The sequence below is a fragment of the Cygnus olor genome, chromosome 1 (assembly GCF_009769625.2).
Source record: "Cygnus olor isolate bCygOlo1 chromosome 1, bCygOlo1.pri.v2, whole genome shotgun sequence".
In the NCBI taxonomy this organism is placed as follows: domain Eukaryota; kingdom Metazoa; phylum Chordata; class Aves; order Anseriformes; family Anatidae; genus Cygnus; species Cygnus olor.
The window spans coordinates 52,650,115-52,677,726 of record NC_049169.1 but is presented as its reverse complement, the minus strand read 5'-3'; the positions used below and the strand labels follow the sequence as shown (position 1 = coordinate 52,677,726).

The 27,612-nt window shown below is 36.6% G+C and overlaps 1 long non-coding RNA gene across 1 annotated transcript; it reads left to right on the top strand.

Annotated features, from left to right (window-relative positions):
- The first annotated feature begins 994 nt into the window (after nucleotides 1-994).
- On the top strand, nucleotides 995-25,903 carry LOC121077856. The gene is made up of 3 exons (XR_005824347.1): nucleotides 995-1,238; nucleotides 24,679-24,791; nucleotides 25,658-25,903. It is a non-coding gene; the product is annotated as an uncharacterized LOC121077856 (long non-coding RNA).
- The last annotated feature ends 1,709 nt before the right edge of the window (nucleotides 25,904-27,612 follow it).

The following is a 27,612-nucleotide window of genomic DNA, read 5'->3' as shown; positions in this document are numbered from 1 at the left end:
GAGCAGGGGCAGAGAGTGACCATGAAGGAGCAGTGGGGATGAAGTGTTAGGGACTGACCACAGCCTGCATTCCTCATTCCCCAGCAATACTTGGGGGGGGGGGGGAGTGGGAAGGGGGTGTAGAAGAGGGTGGATGGGGGGAAGGTGTTTTTACGTTGCTTTTAGTTTCCCACTGCTCTAATCTGTTACTAATAGGCAATAAATTGTATTACTCTCCCCATGCTATTTAGTCCATGACAATGACTGGTGAGGGATTTCCCTGTGCTTATCTCAACTCTTGAGCTCTTTCTCACATCTTCTCACTCAGTTCCTTTGAGGAGGGAGATTGACAGGGAGGTGTGGTGGAGTTTATCTAGCCATCAGTGTGAAACCACCAAACTAAAGAAGAGTTATTTGATTAGTCCTGCAAGTGACTAAAGTTTCCCTTGCTTCAGATGGGTCAATGCCCAGAATTTAAAAATATATTGCCATTTCTTATTATTTATTTTCTAAATACACACTGGGTTATAACTTAATTTATTATTTCAAAGTAAGTCCAAAAGATAGTACTTTACTTAATATGGGATTTTCATGGGGTATTATGCTATTTCCTAAAATTTAGTTAATTTTCTAGTGAAGTGAAGATCCTATTACTTCTTTCTTGGGAGTTCTAAGGTGCCGAATTGAATATACTGGACTTGCAGCCAAATTTTCATTAGTTGTTTTTATATTGTATGATCTCAAGCATTCTAGCTTGAAACAGTAACAGAAAATAAGTGCTGTAAATACTAGTTTATTAAACTGCATTTAGACATTAAGGTATCTGAATTTATATTTAGCAATTAGTACAAAGATCCAACAAGGATCAGATGACCAATGATAGAAGATTAACATGGGATGTTTAGGAGGTGGCTTGAAGGCAGAAAAAGGGAGGGACCAGGGAGGAGTGTGGGGGAGCAACTCTGTGAAGATAGGGAAAGATAATAAATGAGCCTGGTGACATGAAAGCAGGTGCTGCTTGGCTAGCATGTGTCCAAGTCCTGGGCTTCCTCACTGCAGTCTGTTCTATGTTCCTATTAAATCCTACTTCTAACTCTCTCTTACACGTGCGCATGTGTGTGTGTGTCTGTGGGTCTCTGTGTCTGTGTGTTCAGCCTCCCTGTTCCCTGTTGAGAAGGAACTGAATAGCCTAACATGAACATGGCTGGGACAGAAGAACTCTCACAGGTCCTGCAGTCTACCAAATTCACCTACCTTAGGTGAGTTATATTACCTGATGTTCTCCATATGCCATCTGTTACAGGTAAATAATACCACGTGTTCCTTTTTTTTTTTTTCCCCAAGCTTGATCATTATTCACCTGATATTTCTAATTTTAATCTTTGTATTTTCTCTGGAGTCTCCGAACTTAAAGACAAAATACCACTGAGGGTGTATATATCCATATTAATAATACTTGTTGTAGTTTAACCCTGGGAGGCAGCTAAGTGCCACACAGCCTCTCACTCACTCTCCCCAGGTGGGATGGGAGAGAGGATAGTAAAGGTAAAAGTGCAAGAACTCATGGGTTGAGATAAGTTCACTAGGTAAAGCAAGAGCTGTGAATGCAAGCAAAGCAAACCAAGGAATCCATTTGCTACTTCCCATCGGCAGGCAGGTATTCAGCCACTTCCAGGAAAGCAGGGTTCATCACCCAGAGTAGTTTAATGGGAAGAAAACACCATTGCTCTGAACCTGCTCGTCCTTTTCTCCTCTCCTTCTTTCCCCCAGCTTTATTGCTGAACACGGTGCCATACGGTATGGGACATCCCTTTTGTCAGTCTGGGCCAGCTGTCCTGGCTGTGTCCCCGCCCAGCTCCTGGTGCACCCCCACCCTCCTCACTGGCAGGGCAGCATGAGAAGCTTAAAAGTCCTTGGCTCTGTGCAAGCAATGCTCTGCAGCAACTAAAACCATTGGTATGTTATCACAACGATTTTAATCAAAATCCAAAACACAACATCATATGAAACTCTATGAAGAAAATTAACTCTGTCCCAGCCAAAACAATGACAGTAGTTCTTAGTCAACTGCCAATCATTGTTAACTCCAGCATGTATGTAGCAAATATTTCACTCCATTGTGTTTTGATACATCTTTTTTTTAATGAACATGCCATTAAGGAATATTCTGTTCCCTACAGTGATGATATGCAGATCAGACCTTAAATCAGATTTTGGAGTATGACAGAAGTGAAATGGAACCACAGTTCTATGACAGTTTCTGTTCTAGAAATCACTGTTAAATAAATGTTGAAATTATAAAAAAATAAACCCCAGAATGGGATTATTTTATACTTTAAGAAATCTGAGATTGCTGCTTTAAGATGTAAAAGAAATAGTAATTAGGCTAGGATTATTTGCAGATATATTTATAAAGCTAAGAAATATACACAAATGAAATGGGGCTAAGTTTATATTCTCTGAATTCTCTCATTATCATGCCTGACTTCTTCATTTACTCCCCAGTGGAACTCCCAAAATGTCTTGTTTCATATGGGAGTACTGGGACTGCAGAACTGTGTAAATCAATGGCTGATACGCATGGGTGATCCAGAGATTCATATGGATTTAGTTAAGGATACCTCTTCCTTTTCATAACTTTGATCGACAGCTATGTAACAACAACTGTCTTCATAAACAAACAAACAAAAAACCAAACAAAACACTTCTGTAGAGCAGGGGAGCAATATTTTCAGAGAGAGATTTTTCGAATGAGTATGTAAGGAAACTCAGTGTTTTCCTCAAATCCAGAGTTCCATGTTTGCGCACCTGAATCTGGCCATACCTTGGCCATTTCATCCCAGTAACTTTGGTATCATCTGGCAAAGTATATACATCCCACTAGATGGCTTGTTTGTTTGTTTGCTTATTTCTGTGTTTCTGTGCCTTAACTATTCCTCATTAGAGTATCATGATGATCATTTGGCATGATTTATTCATGGTTCAGCAGATGGGTATTTATATTAAAATATCTGTCCCTTCCCCCTGCTATTTTTCTTTCTCTTCATTCACAGATTAATGCCATTGATTCAAAATAATACAAGTGTCCAGAAAACGTCTCTGCAAAGATAGAGCAAGTTGTTTTGATTTAGTCCAAAATGTATCCCAAACAGATAGGAGAACACAGAAGTCTGGCATCTTGGCTTAGTATAAATGCGCATGACTCTCTTGAAATTGATGGAACTATGCTTATTTGTACTTACTGTGGATCTGTTGTAGTCAAACTATAATCAATTTATATATATATATATATGTATATATTAATTGCTAGTTGAATCCGTGTTTTCTCTTTGGATTTTCCTAAACATAATGGAAAGAAGAATTAGAGTTTGTTGATATATAGAAAAACAAGCCCACAGTTTTTTGCCACAAACTGTTGCTAGTGATTAAATCAGCCTGGATCTGGACTCAAGCAGTTGATCAGCATCCTTGCTGTATTCTGTCAATACTCTGTTCTCACTGGGCAGAATGTTTGCCAAAGTAGTCAGATGCTAATCAGCAACATGTTTGTTAAATGGAAAGAGAGAACAAATCAGAATTCATTTCATGACATAGCGTAATATATTTTCAATTTCAAATGAAATCTGACAACAGAATCTTGTGAAGAATGCTCAAATTATGAAATAAATCTCAGAACATATGAGGTTTCTAAGAAGTGCCGCCAAAAGGACCGGTTACTTATGGATGAATATTGATAGGTCAAGAAGGGTGAGACAGCTGACTATTCCAAACTTAAGAGGCAAAATGACATCATTTAAACATTTCTAGTTTCTCTAGAACTTAAATATTTTATTTTCTTAGTGAAAGTCTTTCTCATATGCAGCATCCATAGGTATATAAATGCCTATGGAGTAGAAGACTCAGGGGGATTTTATTTTGGAGTTACATTTTGAAAGTCCTTGATTGTCCATCAAGAGGATTGGTGCCTGCTAACACTACCTATGGGTAAATTCCACATAGGCAATTTAGATTTTAAACTCTTTTTGTAACCTTGCACTAAAGCAATATAAAATCTCTTACAAATATATACTGCATGCTGACATTCTCACAGCAATGAAGCTTCAACTGAAGTGTCGGGTAACACCTTGTACAAAGGAAACAAATAAAAATCAGAAAGTCTATTTCATGACTGGTTAAAAGATGTGTTCTTATTTTCATAGCTTTTAATTTTATTCCCACAGCAAATGTATCTCCCACTTGGGGCAAAGCAGCTTTGCATAAAAAAGAGATATTTGATCTTTTTTCTTAGTCTGTAGTCAGTCCAAAGAGAATCCATTTAACTGACTTCGAGGGGCTGAGTGGAGGAAAGGATGTTCAATACACATAGAGTTCCATGTAGGTCCAAACTTCCAGTCCCAAATTCATGCTCAACAACTTCTTGTTCTTAGTAGGAAACTAATCTGTTCCTCGAGACCATCTGCCTTTACAATAATGTTACACAACGTCTGGTTTAAGTATCAACATTCAGTTTTATCTTCCTGCTTTATTTCTGCTTGTTTCAAGAGCCCAGAGGACAAAATCGAGAACATAGTCATATTGGGAGAACTGGTACACATAATATTATACTCGGCATAGACTGAGGATAATGTAGCTGCAGTCTCTTCCCAAACTCTTCCTAGGAGAGATTTCCAGACAATCCCTTCCTTATCTACTGTATCTAGTAATATAAATTTGTTCATAACTCCACTTCTGATATAACTCTTCTTACTTCTGAACAGCAAATGCTGTTGGTCTGGATCACAAATCCTGAAAGAAGTCTGTATTATCTGCTACCTATGACATGTTTTTTTAGTGCCATTCCACTTTATACCAGCTGAGACTCCAGCTAACAGAGGAAGACCATTTACTGAAACAATATAAATCTGTACTCATTTTCTGTTTTATCTCATTTCCCCTGGACCTATAAGTTAAAAACAGCTAATAGCTTTCTTTTTAATGAGAGTTTGCTGAGGAAAAATTGTATTTACATCTGATTCTAGAGTTGCTATGGTTACAGTGTTGGCAGATGGTATACTTTTAATTTATTTTTTTTGTTTGTTTATTTGTTTTGAATACATTTCCAAAACTCAGAAAAGAAATAATTAATTTACATGATTTGCTGAAGAGAGTTTAGGGAAAAAAAAGAAGGACTTCTTCAAATGATAAATATAATTTAAGGCTTGTTTTGCATTATCTGTAATTGCCATTTAATATGTGTAATTAGGGCACAATTTAGCAGAATCGCATTATTTAAATTTATTTTCTCCAGAACTGAATTATTTTATTCTCACAGTGAGCTGAAGGACTTAGCTGAGAACACTCAGTAGCAACTGCTCCTATTGCAGGGATGAGTGCAGTGAAAGTAGATGTTGCCTCTTCTTCAAGAGGCAACCTTAAAGTCACATTTGGTTTTTAGGGCATTTTATTCTTGTAGAAGAAAGACAGTTGCTATAAACTGATGTCAGATGGAGGTACCTCATGACAGAGGTATTTCTGGAAGTTCTTAACAACGTACATTTAAACTCCTAGTAATTTTTACAGAATGTAATCTGATATCAAATACTGTTCTGAATACTGAATACTGATGGTAGTGACCATTTAATATTTACATTGGTCTGGAAACACATCTTATAGCTGCATTTCTTTTGTCTTTACTTTGTGGACTGTGCAGTCATGCGCTCCAATGAATATCATCACAATTCTCATGTGAAGAGTAAACCTGAGTATTCTGTCTGTTAAACTAAATTTGGATGAGTCAGTGATCCAGATCAATCCTGGACTTCCTGGATCACACTACCTGATCGCCAAGTCTTCTTGCTATTAACCAGGAAAAAAACAGGATGTTAAAGAATTGTAAACCACTATTCATAAGTATTATTGCTGTGATACAGATTTTTGTATGAAAAACAGGAAGATAGCTTTTTGGTTCTTTTTTGATTCTTCATGGTCAATGTATGTGAAACTGGTTTCCACACTAAACTGAGTGCATAGTTTCTCTTTCTTCTTACTGTTCTTGCTTTTGCTTTCAGATCTAATCTGGGGAGCTAAGACTTGATGCATAATGATTAATCTTAATGAATCTGACTATGTAACTTGGCTAAATGTTTATGTCTTCACTCACACAGAGAAAAAAATCTGTATATATTTTATATATTACAATGTGAATAATCTAGACTGTCTTAAAGATCAAATATACATATTGGTACCCTCCAGACTTTTCCACAAGCAAACATTTTTGTTCTACTAGCTGCTTACAAAAAAGCCACAGTCTTGATCAATAGTCTAAATATGTAAACAGATTGGGCTGGTGGAGAGTGCTGATCTTGATTTGAGCTAAAGGAACTACAATTTGGTCCTATGACAAAGCAGCACATACTGTCCTACCGTGTTATTACAGAGGTGGTGAAAACTTCATTAGTTTCATTGGAAATCCCATGCTTACTTTCTACTACAATTTTGATGTTACATTTCTTGAACTTGCTTTAGCAAAAGGACATAGTTCTGAGAGCTCTCACAGCTGAGTGGTAAGCACTCCTAACCTTTTTCTTGTACATGGTCACCCCACTTTCTGTATATTTTTGCATACATTTGCTTTTCTGTGCTGTCTGGATCTACCCAGAAACTTTGGAAACTTTTGACCTCAGAATCTGTGGCATAACTGTAAAAAGAATTGTTCAAATCCCTCATCTAACAAGGGCAGAAGTTCTAAAGAGAAAGAAAACACACACAAATTATAAGAAAAATAAATTCACAATCAATGTTTTTGCCACATTTACTTACAAAATTCCTTAAGGGTTCATTGCCATGGTACAATAAAGAAAAAAAAAATTCCACTGAGAAATGTGAATGTCTCGACATGGGGTTTTTGTAATGTAATTAGTCTAAGAATATTTTAATTGTTAAATAATTTTTAAAAAAGTTGTTTATAATCAATGTTTAATATATATATCAACATTCTGTACATGAATGTATTTATTAATCAAAGCCAAGTGCTTGGAAAATTAGACACATGCATACGTTTTGCGGATATTTATATTAGTTATAAGTCAAGATTGAAATAACGTCTCCTTCTTGAATTGTCATGTGGAGTGTTTAGAATGTAAATTAAAACCAGTCAATTGTGTCTTTCCCTTAGGTTCACAAGAAGGTTAGAAAAGAAACTGTGTCTAAACAGACATGGAATAAGACTGTTAAACCAGATGGCTCTGTTAGTGACCATGGAAGAAATATTTTATTGGCAAGACGTTAATGTGCAGAAATTTGCAATCTTTGTACAGAGTTGTCTGCTACATTATTCCAAAAACCATCTTCTCTGAATAACCTTCTTACAGCTATTTTTAGTCAGAAATTAAAAGGGGTTGCCTATGTTTATTTAGAGGTAAGAACCTCCAAATACTCTTTCCATGTATTTGGAGGAAGAAAATCACCGTGCTTTCATTTGCATTGTTTTGGTCTGCCTCTTCTGGCAATGGGAGACCTGCACTCCTCCATGCTTGTCCCTTACATTACAGTTGCAACTTTGTTCAGACCTGCCTCGACTTCTTTCTCCTACATCCAGACAGATACTGGTCACTTCTTTGCTGTTGGCAAGATTAATAGGGGTTTGCTATGACAAAGACAAGTGTTGATTTTGGTGGAACAGAACATGGAGTCACAACTGGGGATGGAGGATGGGGAAGGTGGTTCTTTGTCATACTAGGGGTTGACAAACTTTCAGAAAAACCTAAAGAGAATGAAAGAAATAGAATCATCTGAATAGTGTTGAGAAAATGAAAAAGAAAAAGAAAAACACAACAAAAACCCACCAACCAAAACCCAAACCAAAACAAAAAATGGAAATGCTTTCCAAGGCCTTTGACAGGCATGAAATCAATAAGTGGAAACTGCTTCCTTCTCTCAAGGTCTATAATGAGAGTAAGGTACTTCAGAGGGACTTTTTCTTTTAGTAACTGTGACACAGTGCTTCATTGTGAATATGATAAGCAAAGATAAGCTTAATGGAAAATTGGAAAGGTGGCTCAGCATGGTTAGAATGCAATCCACAGAGACTGCTTCTCTCTGCAGGGATGGCAGATTCTCTTAAATGGCTATGAAAAAATGCTTTACCTTCTTTCACTACATATGTGAGAATACATTAGGGAAGAATTTTTTCATTCACCCATCCATTTATCCATCTATCTATTAATCTGTCTGTCTATCTGTAAGTGTAGATTTACATCTATATCTATACAGATATATCTTACTATCTATAGATAGTATACACACAAATGGTATGCACATATACATGTATACCTATACACACGAGCAATTTTATTTATATCACTTGCTGTATCTGGTACCTTGGATTTGCAAACACTTCTGATCATTTTGTTGATTTTTTTTTTTAATTTTAAATTATTTTAAATTTAGTTGATGGATCAACTTATCAAATAGAAATGTAGCTATTCATGGGTGAACTATCATTTAACAGTTTCAGAGAAATGACATAGAAAGATCTTTACTGAAGAGATGCATACATAAGATCAGATAACTATTTTACCAAAGTATTAAGCTTAGATTATGAAGCATAAGTAACTATTTCTTACTTCTGAGAATATGGAAACTATGGAAACATTTTAATGTACAGAGACTGAGATAAAAGTTCTAAGCTATATGTGCATGTGTGAGAGTACAGACTGTAGGCACCAGCCATTAAAGCATATTAGAAATGTTATATTGTCTTGTTATAATATAGTTTAGGATTCAAAATAAGGGGTAGTATAGAAGTCCTCGTGTAATTTTTCACTTAACTTATCAGCTGTGATACCAGAAAAATAAATTTTGCATTCTTTTTTCCTTTCTTTCCATTCTTCTTTGTACATGCAAGATCCAAGCATCTTAAGCCTCCTACTGTGTCTATCTCATCTTCCTAACCAAATACAGAGAAAGGCTAGGGCAAAGTCTCAGAAAGGGTCAGGTAAGGTAGATAAAAAGAGTGTGAATGTGGATAAGCTGGTATAGGATAGAGAATGTTTGATGTTACATTTTAAGCTTACTGTATCTTTGTTAAAAAACAAAAACAAACAAAAAAACCCTTGCAAAAATCAAAGAGAAAATTAATTTTCTCAAAAGCTATATTGTGATGAAGCATCATAATTTTCTGGTTTCCAGACTGCAAGTGAGGCTTGGACAGCTGGATGTTTGACCCCATAATCACACAGGGGGCAGATGTTGCAAAAACAAGGCAAGTCCTAGGGTATTAGATCATGTTTTCTCTTGCTCTGCTTTTGTGATGTTTTATCCATTTAGAAATATGAGCTATTCATAAGAAACACTGGCAACCCATGCTATGTAGATTTTCTCCATAAAAAGAATGCATAATAAATTCATTAACTGGTGAAAATTAGCAATCTGTCTATTATTCTCTGCATTTAATTTAAAATTTTATAGGGGTTCCTACGTTAGGGATTTGGTCTGCCTTTGTTATCAATGGGAAATGCAGTGTTCTTCTAGTAGGTGATTCTTGGCTCCAAAATGAAAAAGTATTTTGAACAAAATTCCTTTAAGGTAGATCTATCAGCAAATTTCTTATATTTTAATCATAAATAATTCCTTTTTGCTGGTTTCCTTATAAGTTTAGGGTGTGTCTCATATCCAAATAGAATCATATTAATGGTTCAGTGTAATAATGGAGTGTTACAATGAGGTCTGTAACACTCACAGAAAGTATGAATGAACTTAATGTTTTTCAGGATATTGTTGTATCAGGTTCTGCTGTGGATTATGATCCGTTCAGTATATGACATCAGTACTATTAGTTGATGAAGTTGCATTAACTAATATGTATAGACTGGAGAGTTTTGTGCCCTTCTACATCTGGCACATATTACATTAGATGTACTATGTCTGGGGAATTTTTTCTGAACCTGGTTTAAGAATGGATCAACATCCTGTTAACATATGCATCTCTCTGACATTTAAAATATTCCTTAATCTTTTAGGTATTTTTTCTTGATCTTTTTGTGGGTTTTGTTGTTATTTTTTCCCCTATCTGTGATTGTTTCGTCTATGTGATCAGATGACTTTTGTTATCAAATGCAGATGAAGCATGAGTTGAGGAAAGAAGTAAATCAGACATTATGTAGAGCAAACACAGTTTTGTGGTGAAGTAAGAAAAACTATTCCCCCAATAGTGGCACAGCTGGCTAGACAAGTTATTAACAGAGTGATTATTTTGAATTACACTTCACCTTTTTTACCCCTATGTTTCTAAGGTAGTTTTCAGTTTTGCAATTATAGCAATGACAGATAACTTTAATAAGTTATGAGACCATCTTAGCAAGTTGAAAGACATACAAAACCCACAGAGAATATGTATTTTGTGGGACTGCAGAGAAGAAGAACTTATTTAAAGCAGAAAGAAGAAGAGTTAATTAAAATTATTTTTTTAAATGTTTTTATAGTTCTATAAATACTAATTCCCATCTCCTTTCCTCTGGTTAAATGAAAACACAATTGTAAATTACAGAAAAAATTGCTTAGTGATTAAATGGAGACAAAGGTACCTGTTTAAGAGAAGTTTACTGTTGGTCAGACCTAAGAGCCTTTTAAATATCTTACCAAAACAGTCTCAATTATTTCTGAAAAGTGACAAACAAATGGTCTAAAAGAAAAAAATAACTTTTTTTTTTTTCTCAAAAAAAAAGGAATGACAAACTACATTTCAAACAAGAGGAGTGTTTCTTTGTTCTCTGTTACATTGACAAAGAATGTTAGTTCTGCAAAATAAAAATAAATACAATTATCAAAATAAAAAAGTGATATACTCTTCAATTCAGTGAAAAGGAGGACTGAACATACCCTAGAGGTTCATAAATATGCATAGTTTTTGCATAAGAAATTGTAGTTGTTACCAAAATATAGTAGCGATGAAAATTGTTTTAATAGGTTTGAAATAGTAATAAATTCACAAGATAATCTCCGTTAAGAATAAGGTATTCTTGTATTCTGTTGGGAACTCTTGCTTTAAGAAGACCTTATAGCTTCTGATTAATAATGGCTGTTACCAGCCTAAGTTTTATCTTGATGAAAAAGCTGCAATCATAGTGAGAGGGAATTCTGATGTCTAAAGTAATTGCAGAGGACTTACACAGATATAAAATCTGAAAGTTGCACAAATGTTGTTTGCTTTCCACAGAGTGTAAAATTGAAATACTGAAATATGTTTTTTTTTTTATTTTTGTGGGGGGGTGGAATTCGCTGAATAAAGTCAGATTGATCAATAGCTAAATAAAATATTATTTTTTGTGTGATAGTACCTTAACTGCCATGTATATGTATATTCTTTGCTAAACTCAGAGAAGGGCAGAGATGTCAGCAAAAAGAAAATAAATAGTAAAAACGTGGATTCAGATTCAGTTGAAGTGCTGCAGAGAAGAACCTTTTGTATCCCAGCTGACAGAGCAACCCAAAGGAGTGGGTACTGAGGATGATTGTTCATTTAAGTGACTGGGATCTTCCATTGTCCAGCTGTCAAACTTTGTTAAATAAATTCTTTACATAAATATTACTAAACCATAACAAATTATTTCATGGTGGTCTTTTCCAATCAAAAGAAGTCTGGCTGGAACTTCCAACATGGATGCAGTTGCGGGGAGGAATGACAGGACGCACTCATCCAAGTTTTTATTTTTCATCTCCATCTTCATCGAGTGCTTACTTGTATTTTGGCACCTGATCTAGGACTAATTATACCATATTCTTTCCTCTGCATATCAGCTTGGGTGTTTTCTTGTTCTGAATATTTAAATAGTGGTAGGTGGGTAAAGTAGGGATTTTAATATCTTACTAATGTTCCCTTATGTGAATTTTTTTATAAACCTTAACAGCCAAAACCATGTGTAGCATGATCTATACAACCCGAAGCCAGGGTTCATCAAATGCCAAAATCCAAAGGAAAAAAGCCCCAATCAACCTACCAACCAACCAACCACCTAACCAGCCAACCACCACCACTACCAACTTCAAACAGGACACACACACAAAAAAACCAAACCCAGACCCTGTGTTTTTTCTTTTCCCCAGTCATTCTCTGAAAATTTGCAGTGGGTTAGTTCATATTATTGTGTCTTTACTTTATGCAACACTCACCAAGCATTTAGAATTATCCATAACACATCTTGGCCACAGATGGAATTGCTTCCAGTACTGCTTCTTTCAAAGTATGTGCCTATGCTCTGTACAATTTTTTAGCTCTTATATCTCTTAGAAAGAAAAAAAAAAATCCATTCACTAATGCTACCTAATTTCTGTCTACTTCAGTTCCTGGTAATTATTATTCAGATCCGTTCCTGTATTATTAAACAGTATGAGAGGCCTTTAAATAGGTATTTTTATGAAAGGTGCACTACTAAGGAAAGTGCTATTGCTTATTCAGAATGAATGTCTCCTATTTTTATGAACAATAACTGTGAATGACAACTTTCTACATTAAAATATTAAAGTGATTAAAGCCACTTTATTTAATCCATAGGAACATTTTCTCAAGGCTTTTCAGTTCCTCATATTTTGCCTGTGGCAATGAATTGGGGTCAAGGAAAATACAAATCTCTCCTCACTCATAGGATATCTCCTGATTTCAATAGCTGTCAGCTTTCTCTTGGTCTCTCATGCTCCTAATAGCAGCAATAGTTTGCATTTTTGAATCCCTTCCCTTCCCTTCCCTTCCCTTCCCTTCCCTTCCCTTCCCTTCCCTTCCCTTCCCTTCCCTTCCCTTCCCTTCCCTTCCCTTCCCTTCCCTTCCCTTCCCTTCCCTTCCCTTCCCTTCCCTTCCCTTCCCTTCCCAATTTTTAATATTTCCTATATTCATATGCATTATATATTTCTTTTAGATTAGGTTACACTCATATTAAAGAAAAGCAACAGTGACAGTAAATACATAATGTGTGCCACAAAAACAGGCATTATTAGAAAGAATAATAATGAAATCATTGTATTAACAGGTACTTCTATCAATAGACCTATGAGGTTTGAACAATAGCGAAAATACAGTTTAATTTAAAAAGACAACGTAGTTGAATAGATAAAAAAGTTGCCTAGTAAAAATGAAAGCACAATAAGCAAAACACAGAAGGTCTCATAAATAAAATATTTCATTAACCACAGAGAGGTAGAATAGAGAGAATATTCCTTTAGATTTGGGCTGGAAAACTCCCACAACAATTCATGTACAGAGGACATTATTCTAGTGCCTCAGGTAGCATGGCTTGGGTTATCAACTTTAATTTGAGTTGCTTTTGTGGGTCTTGCTGTAGACCAAAGAGGCAGAATTTTAAGTTGCAACAATATTTGGAAGCACCTTTCGGGGATGAATCTGTGTCTCATGCAGAGGGGATTAAGAGAATTTGTAACACCAGAGCCTTTTTATAGAATCATAGGATCATAGAATCATTAAGATTGGAAAATCATCTAGTCCAACTGTCCCCCTACCACCAATATCACCCACTAAACCATGTCCCTAAGCACCACGTCCAGCCTTTTCTTAAACACTCCTAGGGATGGTGACTCCACCACCTCCCTGGGCAACCCGTTCCAGGGCCTAACCAGTCTTTGTGAGAAGAAATTTATCCTAATTTCCAACCTGAACCTCCCCTGCTGTAACTTGAGGCCATTCCCTCTAGTCCTATTGCTCGTTATGTGCAAGAATTCAGGCCGACCCCCAGCTCCCCACACCTTCCTTTCAGGTAGTTGCAGAGAGCAATAAGGTTGCCCCTGAGCCTTCTCGTCTCCAGACTAAACAACCCCAGCTCCCTCAGCCGCTTCTCACAGAACTTGTGTTCCAGGCCCTTCAGCAGCTTTGTAGCCCTTTTCTGGACACGCTCCAGGGCCTCGATGTCTTTCTTGTAGTGAGGGGCCCAAAACTGAACACAGTAGTCGAGGTGCAGCCTCACCAGAGCAGAGTACAAGGGGATGGTCACCTCCCTGGTCCTGCTGGCTACACTATTCCTGATCCAAGACAGGATGCCATGGGCCTTCATCTTTTGTACAAGAGAAGGAGTATAAGGACACTTTGGCACTTCTCAGAATAAACTGCTAATGGAAAAAAAAAATAGAACAAAGTGACAAAATGCATTATAGCAGCTGTTTGAATCCACCTGGTATCTGTTTCATCAATGGCAATTGAAAATGTTTAGTAGATAAACCATTAAGAAATCTCTATAGGTTGGAAAGGTGTCCTGAGAAAGTAAGTAGAGGGAGTAATTGTTGTGTATACTGTAACCTAAACTCCTTCCCATATTATGACTTTATAGTTACTCTCAAAGAAAGGGCATGGGTCTGTATGGACCTCTTACCTTATCCAGTGCACTTGTGCTTCAGCTAGGTAATATTTTCATATATTTTTTTATACATTTATAACTGTATCCAGATATTATATATATATATATATATATGTATCCAGACATTTTTTATATATATGTATATATATAATATATATAATATATATAATATATATAATATATAATATATATATATATATATTAGGATGGCTGATTTTTAGTATTCCTGAATGGCTATCCAACTGCTTCAATTTTATGTGCTCTCTTCCTTCTCACTTTCTATATGTTTTCTGTGCCCTGCTGCAGTGTCTTAGCTCAAACAAGACACCTGGGAAGAGTGTCATGTCCTATCTAGATTTATATATATTCTGTTGGTTAAGACACCTTCTTTGAAGTCTGATGATGCAGGTAAAAAAGCATAAAACCCAACAAAGTCTCATGAATTATCCTAACTGCCTAATAGATATTTATGATGTTAAAAAATTATGAAATTAACAAGGATGGCTTTCAAAATGTATTTTTTTTCATGGTATTATTAATATACTGTGTAGTCTCTGCAACAACAATAACAAAATTTAGGTTATCTTATGAATTAAATAAAGTATGTGTGTTGCAGATGCGGTCTCATCCTCTTATCTGGTATATGAAATACCACATGAAGCAATAGAGTCATCATCAATTGTGAGTCATTGTGGCCTACGGTAGCATACACAGAAAAGCTGTACTCTCAATGGCATAACTTTCCAAAAGACATATGGAGTCAGGAGGCTTGTATTTGAATGCAGTGAGAGAAAATATTGACAGAACACAGAAAGGCAAAGCCAGATTCCTGAATTAGACCACTCCCTTGATGTGAAAGTCTAAACTTTACTTCCTAATAGTATTTGTAATCACATTTTAGTGGTATATTCTCTTTTTAACTACTCATTTTTCTATTTTTCCATTATGAAAAAAATAAACTTTTGATGAAATAATAAAAAAGGTGATATCTTTAAGTATAATTTCATCTGAAAGTAAACTCTGGTGATCATAAATCTTTAACGAATTTATTCTCTTGGATGTAATACATTCAGAAATGGCTAACCTTCTGGGTACCTGCAACTTGGGGTGTGTTTGCCTGTAAAAGAAATCTAGTTATTTTGAAGGGGATACTGTCATATGCTAATATAAGGGAAAAGTCTTCAATGAGTTAACACCTTCCTGATGAAGGAATAAGCCCTGGGGTGAGAACCCACAACTTCATGTAATTGCTTATTGTCACAGTCATCAACATGTTTTTGAATTAATGTTTTTGTACACAGTACAGTTCATATTTGTTGGACATGCAGTATATATCAAAGGAATTGGAATCATCAAGGCATTTATGTGCAAGAACAGCTACGTGGTGCAGGCTTGAGTAAGAGGCAAATATGGAGTTGGTCTGCTCAACCACGACTCACAAAATTTAAATTTCTTAAATGTGTTTAATTTTAAAAATTTACATCCCAGGCACAGTGTTGTGAAATGCCTCCTTAGACTCATGTTACTAAACTAATCCAGAAAAGTTGTTTGGATGCTAAAGTTTCCTGTTTACACACATGTAAATAGGAAACCGTTTTACAGTTTCCACTCCAAACAGTGAGCAAGATTTTTTTTTTTTTGGATGTGCTTTTTGGTATAATGCTAAAGGTTGGTTCTGCTTGGATCTCATCTTTGAGCACTGCAAACACTTCTGGAGTGGGGAATCTAACAAAGATATCATTTCGACCTCCTACCGTACAAGTAAATATAGTTGAGTAGCTTGCTGAAAATCAGGCTCAAAATTATTAGCAGAAACATGAATATTATTGACAAATCTTCATTCTTGAGTGTTACCCTGTATGACACTGACATTTAAACATGATAAAAGTCTGATGACATATCAAAACCATTTGGCATTATCTGCTGAAATTTTTGAGTCAGCTGTAGATGTTTTAAAAAAAAAATGATGGAGGAGTTTATTAAAAATTGAGATGGATTTGAGAGATAAGGCTTATTGTTTGGCCTTTTCATTATGTTCCTCAAAGTTCACTTTGAAGCAACTGTTTCCTTTCTGTCTGCCAGACATATCCTGTGAAATGAAAATAAGTATGACAAGTGAGAAACCTCACACAGTTCTGCCATAAGTCTTAGAGACTGTTATCTTGAATTTTCTTTCTTTTAGTTGTTTCTTTTAGCCTTCGAAGGTTTCTACAGCAGTCGTAACAATTTAGACGGAAATAGAGCAGCTACTATACATTTAATGGTTTCCATTTCTTGTGGATCACCTCAGGGTTATCCAAGTCTTTTGCTGTCTTATGTCATAAAATATAGCCATTTTCTTCCCTTACACATGGATCACAAATGTGACCATTATAAAAACAGAAATAATATTTTACATATGTATTGGATCTTTTAGCCAAAGATCTATTACATTCTGAAGTAACCTGGCAATGGCGTACTTGCACATGGTGGTTTCACCCTGATGGACAGCTGAACTCCACCACAACTGCTCTAATTCACCCTTCTCAAAGGGAGAGCAGAGGGAAGAAAGTGTGATGGGAAAGAAAAAGACTCATGGGTTGAGATAAGGATAATTTAATTAAAGGGAAAAGAAAAACAAAGAGATGGGATCCTATAACGAGTCAAGAACAGAGGTATATGAATTAGGGTTATGGCTCAAAAATAAGGAGGAAAGAAATGTAATTACTGAGAGTATAATCAATCAGACAGCTAATGTTTTATTTCTATGTAACATTTTGAACTAACTTTCTGGGAAAAAATAAAAAGAAAAGAAAAAAATGAAAAGAAAAAGAAAAAAGAAAAAGAAAAAGAAAAAAAGAAAAAGAAAGACATGGAAGCAAAGAGAGAAAAAAAAACAATTATTCTCTACTACCCATCAATGAGTGATGTTCAGCCATATCATGGTAAGCAGGGCCTCAATACACATAGTGGTTGTTGGGGAGGACAGATGTCATCATAATGAGAGCCACCTTTCCCGCCCCCCCCCCTTTGCCACCTTTTGTTGCTGAGTGTGACACCACATGCTATGGAATATCCCTTTGGTTGGTTTAGGTCAGCTGCCCTGGTGATGTCCCCTCCCCATTTCTCACCCACCCCCAGGCTACAGGGGAGTCTTGATGCTGTGCCATCATTGAGCAGCAATAGACAAAACACTGGTGTGCTATCAGGGCTGTTCTAGCTACAAGTGCAGAGCACAACACTATATGGGCTACTGTGGGGAAAGTTAACTTCATCCCAGACAGAGCCAGTACATTGCATCACTAATCTACCATTTTTTCACAGCACTGCAAAAACTTATCCATTCCCTCATATATTTGTAATTTGTATAGTCGATTAGTTGAATATATTTCCAAGTTTCCCAGACAAATTTGTAAATGAACTTTTTTATTATGAGATGAATGTAATTTTGCACATTTTTTTCATGTACCTGAATCATTTGCTTGTCATCTGTCAAACACAAGTCACATATACAGAGAAACATCTTTCTTACCATGACACGTTAGATTGCCTGTGCAGTGCCAGATGTGTACAGCATATAATATGCATCCATCTTACTGGCGATTTAGTATGAAAGTGGTAGCTTATTTCAAATAGCTATTTAAAAAAAAAAAAAAGAAAAAAAAAAAGGAAAAATTAGTTTCCTAATTATTATATTTCAAAAAGTGTTTATACATTGCAAATATATTTTTTTTGAACCTGCAAAAAGGCAACTAGTATTTTGTAAGTGTCTTGAAGGTCAAAGGAGCTGTACAATTTTAGTATGAGCTGGAATCCATTGAATAATGTCTGAGGCCACTAATGAAATATTATGAACATTATTATTGCTAAGTGCAACCACATGTTCAAAATGGGTACTTAGCATGTTTTGAGTATGAAGATCTGCTTTAGTTTTAAAATATCTCAAGCATAAAAACATCTAGAAATATAATTTGAAGGGATTTGAAAACTTCTGGTGCTTAAGCAATGACACAACAGTAATTGTTCTCATTTTACCAAAATAACATGACTTTAAAATCTCTGCCCTTCCTGTGCATGGTGAAAATGACAGTGACATCAGGATTTTTAATTTCATGTTCAGTTTTGTGAAAGCATTGCAGTATGTGTCCATTCCCACCATGCTAGCAAAACTGGTTCATGTGGATAAAAATTAGGTGGAGACTTAGGAAGAGAGTATAATTAAAGTATTCAAATTCAATTACTTTCAAATTTTGTAGTGTTCCTCCAAGTTTCTTTGCAATCTATGAAATAAATAAAAATTAGATGTTTATGTTAAAATAGACTCAGAACCGTACGGGCTTTTGAGGTTTCCTGACTTCCAGCTCACCTGATACAAAGGAGAGTAAGTTGTTCTGTCTCGGTGAAGTAAATGGCTTGAAAAAAATTATGACTTATTGCTTACATTTTCATTTTAGACTTCATACTTTTAAAATTTTCAAAACTATTCCAATCTGCAGTTGGACATTCATATTACTTTAACAGAAATATTAAAGGAATTTGTTGTTAAGCATTGGAATGGGCTGTCCAGGGAAGTGGTTGAGTCACCATCCCTGGAGGTCTTTAAAAGATGTTTAGGTGTAGCCCTTAGTGATATGGTTTAGTGGATGACTTGTTAGTGTTAGGACAGAGGTTGGACTAGGTGATCTTGGAGGTCTCTTCCAACCTAGATGATTCTGTGTGTGTGTGATTCTGTGTGAAAGCTTCTAAATCTTTGTAAAGCTTCAGAGCCTCACACCAACAGCTTCAGAGACATGTGAGGATTATATGGACCTGGCTGGTGTGAGATGTCTGCTGTCATTGTTGAAAACAAGGGTTTCTAAATTTTTTTTTTTTTAAATTAAAAAAATGGCTTATAATGTATGTCAATTTTTTTTTTCTTTAGCCATTTACTGGTTTACAATGTTTCTCATGTCTATTAAAGCAAATATTGTATGAAAATTTATAAGACAGGTGTTTGGGCAATTTCAAATGTATTACAGTAAGTTTTTACATTTTAGCTTTAGTGCAAACAAGATAGGGATCATTTACTTGTTTGAAAAGGAATGTCTTTCAAGCAGTGTAGGAGGACTAATTCTTACACAGTTCCTTGCTTTTTATTATTTAATTTTATTATTACCCTAACAAATTAAGCTGACTATGTAGACAGGTAAAGATAAACGTAAGTTCTCCAGAGTTTCAGGTTTGTTTTGAGCATATACACCCTGGAGGCTTTTCTAGTCTCAGAGGACTTTAGTGAATCAGGATGAAAACAACAGGAGTTAGGAAGAAATTTGTTTAATGAACTGCATCACAAAAAGAAAAACAAAAGATAAAATACTATCAGGTAATGTCCACAGAACTACTGGCATAAGTATATACATTATGTAATGCAATACACTGGAACTTTTCCCATAGTAAGGGGAACAATAATTTTAGAGCTAGCCGTGAGATTCTATTAATATGGAGAGAGGCCACAAAACTAAAGCAATATGAAGCATGATAAAGTAGAGATGCTACCAGCTGTATACTAAGAATCTGATTTTCTGAATCCAGACAAGTGTTTTGCATGAATATACAAATGAATGCTTGATACATGCACCACTGCATACGTGTGCCTGATTCATAGATGGGTAGATACCTATAGCAAGGCATGAGTTATATTAAGTCTGTAAGAATACCTTCAGCAGTCGCACACATTTACTCAACTGCAATTTGAGAATTGCACACAGTCCTATTTGCTGAGAGGGATTTGGGATTTAAGGACTCCTGAGGTCATATGCTAGGATGCACATAGACTGTGGACTTGAATTATGTTCTTATTTGTTAGCTAGGTAAGAATGGGGGTTGACTGTTCATAGTATCAAGAGGTCTTTTGATTTCCCCTTCACGGAGTCAGAGAATATCTGAAATTGGAAGGGATTTCCTCAAGTCATCTGTTCCATGCTCCTGCTCAAGCAGGGTTACCTACAGCACGTTGCCCAGGTCTATGTCCATATGGTTTCTGAATAGCTTGAAGGATGGAGACTCCACAGCCTCTGTGCAGTCTGTTCCAATGTTTGGTCACCCTTTTACAGTGAGGGTAAGTGTCACCCAGTAAAAAAGTTTTTCCTTAGGTTCAGGAAGAACCACCTGTGTTCCAGCTTGTACCCATTGCCTCTTGTCCTGTCACTGTTACCACTGAATAAAGCCTGGCTTGGTCTTCGTTACACCTTCTCTTCAGATATTTGGACACATTGATGAGATCCCACCTGAGCATTCTTTTTACTAGGCCAAACAGCTTTTCTGTCAGCCTTTCCCTCAGCCTTTCCTCAAAGGGGAGATGCTTCTGTTCCTTAATCATCTTTGTGGCCTTTGAGGCCCTGGACTCTTTCCAGGAGTCTTTCCTGGACTCTTTCTCTTTACTGGGGAGCCCAGAACTGGACACAGTACTCCAGGTGTGGTCTCACTTATACTGAGTAGAGGGGAAGGATCACCTCTCTCAGTCTGCTAGCAGAATTCCTTCTGGTACAGCGGAGGACACCATTCCTTTGCAACAAGAGCTCATGTTCAGTTTGTCTACCAGGATCCCCAGGTTCTTTTCTGCAAAGCTATTTTCCAGCCAGTTGGCCCCCAGCATATACTACAGGTTGATGAGGTTGTATGAGGTTGTTCCTCTGCAAGTGTAGGATTTGCTCTTCCCCTTATTGACCTGTACTGGTCTGGTAGGGATGGAGTTAACTTTCCCTGCAGCAGCCCATACAGTGCTGTGCTCAGCACTTGTACCTAGAACAGCCCTGGTATCACACCAATGTTTTTTCTACTGCTGAGCAGTGCTGGCACAGCACCCAGACACCCTCCAACCCCCCCCGAGCCAGTAGGCTGGGGGTGGGCAAGAACTGGGGAGGGGACATCACCAGGGCAGCTGACCTAAACCGACCAAAGGGATATTCCATACCGTATGGTGTCACACTAAGCAATACAAGGGGGGAAAGGGGAAGGAGTGTGTGTGTGTGTGGAGGGCTCTCATTATGATGACATCTGTCCTCCCCAACAACCACTATGCGTACTGAGGCCCTGCTTCCCAGGACATGGCTGAACATTGCTTGTTGATGGGAAGTAGACAATATTTTTTTTTCCTATCTCTGTGCTTCCGCACAGCCTTTGCTTGATTTTTTTTTTTTCCTCTTCCTTTTCCCTTTAATTAAGGATAATTATATCCTTACCTCAACCCGTGAGCCTTATTTTCTTTCCAGCATGCTGCCTTCTTCCCTCACTCTTCTTTTGAGGAGGGGGAGTGAAAGAACGGTTGTGGTGGAGTTTGGCTGCCCAGCTGGGTAAAACCACCACATGACCTCATGTAATTCCTGTCAGCTCACTTGTCCAGCCTGTTGAGGTCCATTTGTGGTCTGTCGGCCAGTCCTTCCAGTTTTGTGTTGTCAGCAAACCTCCTGAGGGTACACTCTGCCCCATTATAGAGATTATTAATGAAGACATTGAACTGTACTGGACCCAGTATTGACCCCTGGGGTACACTGCTAGTTACTGGCTTCCAGCTAGACTTTGAACCACTGATTACCACCGTCTGGGCCTGGCTGTTCAATCCACCTCACTGTCTGCTCATACAGCCCATATTTCATCAGCTTTTCTGTGAGGATCTTATGTGAGACAGTGTTGAAATCCTTACTGAGGTCAAGGTAGGCAATATCCTCTGCTTTCTTCTCATCTACCAAACCAGTCATTTCATCATTTATCAGGTTGGTAAAGCATGACTTACACTTTGTGGATCCATCCTGACTACTCCCAATCACCTTCTTGTCTTTCATATGCCTGGAAATGGTTTCCAGGATTAGCTGCTTCATTGCCTTCCCAAGGACTGAGGTAAGGCTGGCTGACCCGTAGTTCCCTGGGTCCTCTTTGTCCTTTTTGAAGATACGAATTCTTTTCAATTTGTTTGATGTATAAGTCACTTGAATAAGGGAAGAAATATTTCAGGGCTATGAATGACACCAACTTCCATCAGCTGCTTGAGCAAGACAGCTAAGTAGGGGTGAACATAGGGTTCAGACACTTGAATTTTGTCATCTGTTGCCTTTTTAGATGTGCTAGGGTCTCATGCCTGATATCCAGCTGCTTCTTCAAAAGATCTGTGTCTCATGTGGGTCTTATGTCATAACAGCTAGTCCCAAACAATTATTCTAGGGTCAAAATGGTACAAAATCCCCACAGTTAGGCATTTGAAACACTCTCCAGGTGTCTACCAAGATATTATCTTTCTGAGCTCCCCAGAAGATGTGAAGTTGCACTACTTTACAGACTAGACTACATGCGCAGCTCATAAAAATGAACATTATAACACCCTCTTCTATGATTTTCTTTCTACTAAGCTGCTTCTTTATGTCAGTCACATAGGAATTTTCTCTTTGAATAGTATGAGATGATTATATTATTATCAGAAGGTTTACAATTCTCTACAGTTTCTAAGAATTACTGTGCATCGAGTATGCTACCTTCAAATCATATTTCAATTTTTTCAATATTGTACTATGATACAAAATCTCTATATTCCAATGGTATTTCATTTAGATAATCCCATCTGTTATAAGTCTCACCTTGTCGAACATATTTCAAATTTCTCCAGCAATTTTGTACTGCCAGTTTTGCTGACTAATAAAGATGTTAATTTGCCATGAGTTACCATGCTTTTGCTATTATAGGTAGCAATTTCATACACATTGCACAGTGTTATTAAAATCTTCACAATGATAGCTTTTTGTTGAATTAGGCTTAAAATGATAATATGCTGCCATTTTAGGCTTTAAAAATGTAAGTGTTCTTAATAATTGTATTGTGTGTTGAATTTATAGCAATTTATTTCAATTTAGCAACTCACCTAGCCAAAAAAAACATAGAATAAAATCACCATGCAGAAAAGAAGAAACACATCTGGATTCAAGTTACCATTTTGCTAGTGTGTCAGCTTTATCTGAAGTTTCCTTATGTGGTTGTAGCTTTTACCTTGTACCTACCTCTCTTGTACATTTATAAAAAGCAGAGTGGAGAAGCAGCATCAAGAATGTTAAATGAGGAAAAATCAGTAATGGCAAAATGACCATTCATTGAAAACACCAAATTAGAGCTGTGCATGTAGTGAAAGTGACAGAGAGTAGCAGGCAGTGCTGAAATGTATACGTCAAGGTTATGCTCTGACAGCTCTGACAAGCAGCACCAGCCAGAACTCCCATCAATCAGGAATTCTCACCAGAAGTTGCAAACACTGAATTCACTTTGTGAAGTAATCACTATTTGCTAGCCAGTAGAATGAAATTGTCTCATTTGTTTTTAGACATAACCTCATCTGATCTTTGAACCTAAGGCTTCTGTTGTTGCTAATAATATCTGTTACTTGTACTCTGCTAACACCCAATTGTAACAGACCCATTTGTAGTAAATGCTCTGCAAATACCCTGCTGGAAACAACCCTTGCACAAAATAGCCTGCAGCCTAATTCGATATTAGTTCAATTGGTGCATATGATACACGAAGGAGGAAGAGAGATCTTGAATTTTACTATTAGCTAAAGTAATACATTATTCAAACAGGTGAAAGGGAAAAGAAAAGTCACTTTAATCTATAAACTTGTGCATAATGGTTACTGAAAGGAAGTATGCAATGTAGTCAGAAAAGTTATGCAAGTTAAGCTCATAGAAACTGAAAAAAAAAAAAACTTCTGATCAACAGTGTTCAGAGAGCTTGTTGATGTTGCAGAAGTCACCATAATCTCAGTGTAAATGTTTTTGAGATCAAAAAAGTATCTGTATGATGAACCATCTGTTAATGATTTGATACCTTTCTGGACATTACTTCTCTGGACAGCATTCTGCATCTGTTCAGTATTTGCTTTTACACTTCTTCCCAAAACACTTCTACATATGCATTTAAGTAGTCTTAGAAGCTGAGAAACTGTAATTAAATGGTTAGGTGTGTGTTTTGTAAGAACTATGATGTTATAACACTCTGAGAATTTTTGAGGGTAATCAATATGTTTTCACGTCTGCTTTTTTTGACATCCAGCATAGCTCAGCTCTGACCAGATAGACTGAGTAGATCACTTTTAACTGTAATGATATAAACTAAAATATATACCCTATCTTCACCACTCACTGTTGGGTTTGGCATAACTGCAGTGCTGTTTTGTTATTACAGTACGAGGTGGACTCTACCATGAGATGTCAAATTCTTTGTTGTCTTCAATCTGCTTTAGTTTGCCAGACCAAATCTAACTTAAAGCAGCATGTAGACTAATTGTGAAGATCAGTGTCTCAGCAATATAAGGAGTTCCCCCAAATCTGTGGTGATTACTGGAGTTTTATAGTATGAATTTTTCTTGCAGCTCACAGAAGGAAGTTAGAAGCATGCTGACTGTGACCTTCCAGCCTTTCATTCCCTGAAACCAGGTCCTGTGCTACCTTTAGATGTCAAGACTTATGCTGCAGGGATAACCAGGTCGATCTGATAGCCACACAGCAGCTCTAGTATTTGGGCATATGTGGAAGTTAATGTGTATTTTTGGCAGGATTAGCACTCGGTAGAATATCTAAATTGATATCTGAGGATGCTGATGGAATTAAACAAATGTGTGTTTCCTCTATTTCAGCTGGACAATTGCAATTATGCACAGTACTTCTCTCTTTGTAGAATACACAGAGCTTATACACATCTAGTTTTCCTTGAACAAGGCCTCTTTCTCCAGCTCTTAAGTCATGTGGATGATGTTGAAAGACTTCATATGTTCATCCATGATTTCTTGGCATCTTCACTGCTCTGACCAAGCTATGTAATATCTAGAAATTATCAAATTGCCAACTTCTGAGTGTTATAGCTCAGTCTTAATATGCTTATGCATGCAGGATGGGCTGAAGATATTGCATGTGCATGTAATTAATTGAAATCCTGAACTGAAGTTTAGAAAAATCTAGAGTTCTTCAAGCACAGCAGAGCCATCAGAACACATCTGTATCAGAACGTTATGTGGATGAAGCACTGCAGGGACAACAATGCTGTTAAACTGTGATTATTCCTGATTAATCAAGGAAGATGATGAATAAGGACAGTTAAAGTGAAGATGTAGAAAGGGATGCTGCTGCTCTGCCATTGTCAGAATTTCAAGGCTTCTACTGAATGACTATTTGAAATACCAAACAGGAGTGAAGCAACTTTACTGTGTTCCTCCTTTTTAGAGTAAGCACATACTGGGGAATTTCCTTTATTCTCTGACAATGGTATACAGAGTCTATGCAGAATAGACACAGTTTTAAATTCCTGCAATGTACCAGCTAATCAAAGATCTTATGTATCCACTCTCTTGGCAGGTGAACTGCAGCGAATTAGCTCTCAAAATAAGTGGATACTCCTACTCAACTGCAAACTCAAGTTCATGTGTAGTACACCATGGTGACCTGGAGAGCTACAACTGGGATGGTGATATTAAAAGCAAATTTTTTTTCTCTCTTTTTTTTTTTTTTTGGCTGTCACTGATAAAGTGGGCAACACTAAACAAGTCATGATTGATCATTTTTCTGAAATTACCTCATCTATATGAGGCCACTGTGTAATATACTGGCAAAAATTATACCCACATGAGTATTTATGTGTGTATGTAGAAACTAAATAAAAACTAAAAAAAAAAAAGATTATAGTAATGACAAAAATAAATAAATTTAATAAATGAATTATACATAGACTGCAAATATTAAGAATATTAACCTATGTACAGAACCCTATGTACAGAACCTTTTTTTTTTAAGGAGAAAATAACCTTTCTCTTACTATGTTAAGAAAATTGCTGTGATTATTTTTAGCAAATTAATTTAGCCATAACCCCTTTACTATGTTTGGTCTCCCAAAGACACGTAGGTGCCATAAGTTTTGTTCTGACACCAGACATGAGGTAGCAACATAAGAGGAATCTCTATGTATGTATGTGTATGCAAATATATATATTTACAAAAATAAACATGGCATTTAAAAAGAAGTGTCTGTAGCACCTCTGTATCCTGCTAGCATGAAATTAAAAGGTAAACCAGAATGACTTCTTGCAGATTCCTCCAAACTCTTTCTTCTTTCTACTCATTATCTTTAAATTTCCTGTAAAATGTAATTCAAATTAGAGTATTTTACTTCTCCTCAGGCTAGGCTTCTTCCTAGATCTTCAGTAAATAATTCCTTAGGAGCAGATAGAGTCTAGAAGAGTGGTTAATAGAGGTCTTAATTACCAGGCAAAAATTCGTCTCTTCCAGCTGTGATGCTGTGGGTAACTGGAAGCTGTTTCATCTGCATTAAATTTGCATGACTTCCTACTGCCTTCTTCAAGCCCTTTTCTCTTGCAGTCTGTGCTTCTGCTTTCCTTCCAAATTTCATATAGATTGCCAAGGTATGGTCCTACCATTGCATTAATAGTGTTCTTGTTGCTTATGAGTCCAGCCATCTCTGGGTAGTGCAGAAAAACTTTAAAATACCAGAATATTAGTAACAATAGTGAACAACAGTGCAATTTATTTATTTATTTATTTATTTATTTATTTTAAGCTGAGTTAAGAGCAAAATGGATACTAACTGCCTACAAAATATAGCTAAAGAAAACTAATTAGAGTTTTCCTAAGGAAAGTTCTGAGGCTTGGTTCCTCTATATATATAGTGTTGTTCCTTCCAACTGCTTGTAGAAAGGGAAGGCTAAGGGAAGGCACAGATAATGCTCTTCAGACCAGTAGTGTACATGGGGAATAATATAATTGTTAATATCTCATTGTTTTACAAGCTGAAAAATCAGTCTGGCATTTGATGCAATAACTCATTTTACAAACATCGAGGCAGACAGCTACAGAGGTGAGCCAGTCCATAGTCAGAGCTTGGCAGGGCATCATGGTACAGGAATTGGCACAATGAGTATTTGGTTTGGCTATGTCATGAGCCCCTAGACGGGAGAAGGATTTATCCTCTCCCCACTGCCCCAGGATGTCCTACATGCTATTGTTCCATTCAAGACTTAATGTTTGAAAGACATGCTCATTGTAATTTTTCAAATACAGTATTGGCGAATGAGCTTTGCAGTGTGGCACATATCCCACTCTTCTCATGCCTGTTTCCTAACTAAATTGTTTTGTTCTGCACAACCTATTGTTTCCTTCTTTTCATTTTTCTTCAAAACAAATTATGCTGCATTTATAAAAGTGGTATTTTTGAAATGAAAAACAATTAACCTCATATTTGCTCTAGGGTTTACAGGATAACATACATCCTGCTGTATGTCAACAGATGGCTCTCATTT